The sequence below is a fragment of the Corvus moneduloides genome, chromosome 7 (genome assembly GCF_009650955.1).
Source record: "Corvus moneduloides isolate bCorMon1 chromosome 7, bCorMon1.pri, whole genome shotgun sequence".
Taxonomy (NCBI): Eukaryota; Metazoa; Chordata; class Aves; order Passeriformes; family Corvidae; genus Corvus; species Corvus moneduloides.
Window position 1 is genome coordinate 1,124,275 of NC_045482.1, and position 2,954 is coordinate 1,127,228.

The following is a 2,954-nucleotide window of genomic DNA, read 5'->3' on the forward strand; positions in this document are numbered from 1 at the left end:
AGGCAGAAAGCACCTGGAGCTCTGTGAGCTACTCCTGCCTCAGCATTTGGAGTTCAGCTTCTTCTGGAGCCCAGCTACACCACTGTGGTTACCCTGCTTATTTACAGGTCTCTTGGAAAAAGAGCCTCAGCCAGTTCTGAGTGGCGTAGCCAAAAACACTCCTTCCGAACAAAAAGCTGGGTCCACATCCAATGCATCGCAGGCTGAGTACTCAAAACACATTTTCCTGAGAAAAAGTGGTGGCTCACAGGGGAAAGCAAAGCCAGGAGAAGGGTAGGAAGGTTCTTTACTCCAGATATCCAGCTGGAGTCCTGGCAGCTTCCAGGGATTGGGGGTTTTGCTCAGCTCAGCGCCCAGCTCGGCTCGCCGTGCCATGACGTGGGGGCATTTAACAGGGATGGTGGCTTGGGCCCAGGTTGCTCTGCTCTGGAAGAAGAGCTCAGCTGCCTGGGCTGAAGAAGCAGCTGTTGCTGCTGGAGTAGCTGCCAGAGAAGAAGGGAAGTGGGAGGACCACAGACTTCAGATGCTCTAGCCTGGCTCAACTGGGAGCTGCCTATTTTTGCCCGAACTTTCCTGCCCACCCCACAGGAAACCCAACCCTTGTGGATCTACCCCCAGCCCTGCTTCCTGTTGCTGGGCGAGCCAAGGAGCTCGGACTTCTGCGGTGGCTTGGAGTGCCAAAACCATGAATGCCCTCATGCAAATGCTGCAGTAACACAAACCTGAAGTGACAAGCCATTAAGCAGCCTTTAATTCTCAGCGTTGTAAAGCATTTATTAAACTGCTACGCTTGCAAGGCCAGGACAAACAGGGAAGTGGGAATTCGAAATAACTTGGCCATCTCATGGCACCCTCAAGTAGCACGGTCATCAGCTGAACCCCAAATATTTCTCAAGGCAAGGTCACTGTTGTGTCCTGCACTGGACTTGGAAAGGGAAGCCCTAAGGATAAATCCGTTTGCCTGCAGCCCACATTTCGGATGTCTCGGCCCATGTCCTCCACCGCTGGAGCTGCTCTGCTGCCTCTGCCCGGTACTTCCTGGGGAAAAGTGGGAAGAGGGAGGAATGGCAGAGGAGAGATGTTATGGGCTGACTGCAAGCGTTCCCAGTCCCTCAGGAGACAGGGATAGAAGAGCTGGGAATGAAGGAGCGAAGATGAGCTTGGGCAAAGAGGGTTGGAGAGGAAGTGTTGTTTTAATTTTTGTCTTTGTTTTTCACTATCCACATCTATTTTACTCATAAAATCATGGGGGTTGGAAGGGACCCACCAGGATCATGGATCCAACCCCTGGCCCTGCACAGACCCCCCACCAATCCCACCCTGGGCATCCCTGGCAGCGCTGTCCAAACGCTCCTGGAGCTCTGGCAGCCTCGGGGCCGTGCCCATTCCCTGGGGAGCCTGGGCAGTGCCTCTGGGGCAAGAACCTTTCCTAAAATACAGCTTAAACCTCCCCTGGTCACAGAGAGCTGAGACTGGAGCTGCCCCTCGGGAGGAAGCTAAATTCTGCTCTCAGGTCTCCCTTCAGCCTCCTCTTCTCCAGGCTGCACAAATTTTAGCAATAAATTAAATTAATTTCTCCCTAAGGCAAGTCAGTTTTGCCCATGACAGTAACTGATGAATGATCTCCCTGCCTTTATCCTGATCCAGGAGATTTTCCACCTTATTTTTTCCCCTCTGTCCTGCCAAGGAGGAGCAGTGAGAGAGCAGCCAGGAGGGCACCTGGCAGCTGCCCAAGGCCAGCTCACCCCCATGTGGAGAGAAAGGGACCTCTGGAACAGAAAACTGCTCTCAGAGGCAGGCCTAATTTGGCTTGGAGTTCGGTTTTTTGGCTGTCCTATCCTCTCCCCACCCCTGGGATCTCATTTCAGGTTAAGGTGAAAGCAATGACAGCTGATTTTTCAAGGCTGGAGACACTCCCTTGACATCTGCACAATGCTTTCACCTGGGAAAGTGCCGGCAGCAAACTGGCTGCCACTTGCAGAGGAGCATCCAGCACTGCCTTCCGCTCACACCAAGAGCAGAGAGGGTGCAGCATGAAGACACTTGCTTGGAAAAGTGCCTTTTTTTTTTTTTTTTTTTTTTTGGGATAAAAAATGAGATGCTGTGAGAGCCAGCAGCTGCTGAAACCACCCTGTCAATCTCTTTCAACCTTCCATTTTGTTCTGCCCCGTTTTCTTCTTATAGCCCATCTTTAAAAAAAAAAAACGATTTGGTTTTTTTCTCCCCCGCTTTACTCAAAGAAACCTCAAATCACAAGTACAGCCTGGCTTCTGGAACAGACTCCAGCAACTGTCAGGATTCCCAACACCCTGAGAAGCATGTGTCACACCCAGCAGAAGGGAAGGAGGACAGGTGGGAAGAGAGCATGACAAGCAGCTGAGCGTTACCCTCTGTGTTCCCAGCATCCCAGGGAGCCTGCAAGAGGTGCCCTCACAGGTTGCAGAGGAGTCTGGGAGCAAGGAATGGGGCTGTGACGTTTCTCCTGAGGCTTCTCAGCTCCCAAGACCTTACAGGAAAGCGGTGAGACCTCGCCTCGAGTGTTGCCTCCAGCTCTGGGGTTCCCAGCACAGGAAGGACGTGGAGCTGTTGGAGTGAGTCCAGAGCGTGATCTGAGGGATGCAGCAGCTCTGCCCTGGAGCCAGGCTGGGACAGCTGGGGGTGCTCACCTGGAGAAGGGAAGAGAACAACCCAGGGAGAGCTCAGAGCCCCTGGCAGGGCCTAAAGGGGCTCCAGGAGAGCTGCAGAGGGACTGGGGACAAGGCATGGAGGGACAGGACACAGGGAATGGCTTCCCAGTGCCAGAGGGCAGGGATGGATGGGATATTGGGAATTGGGAATTGTTCCCTGGGAGGGTGGGCAGGCCCTGGCACAGGGTGCCCAGGGCAGCTGTGGCTGCCCCTGGATCCCTGGCAGTGCCCAAGGCCAGGCTGGACACTGGGGCTTGGAGCAGCCTG

General features: G+C 54.0%; 1 long non-coding RNA gene across 1 annotated transcript; it reads right to left on the reverse strand.

The window, feature by feature from the left end:
• Positions 1-753: 753 nt before the first annotated feature.
• On the reverse strand, positions 754-2,596 carry LOC116446690. Its single transcript, XR_004241312.1, has 2 exons — positions 2,388-2,596; positions 754-1,038 (listed from the first exon to the last, which is right to left on the reverse strand). It is a non-coding gene; the product is annotated as an uncharacterized LOC116446690 (long non-coding RNA).
• Positions 2,597-2,954: the final 358 nt, after the last annotated feature.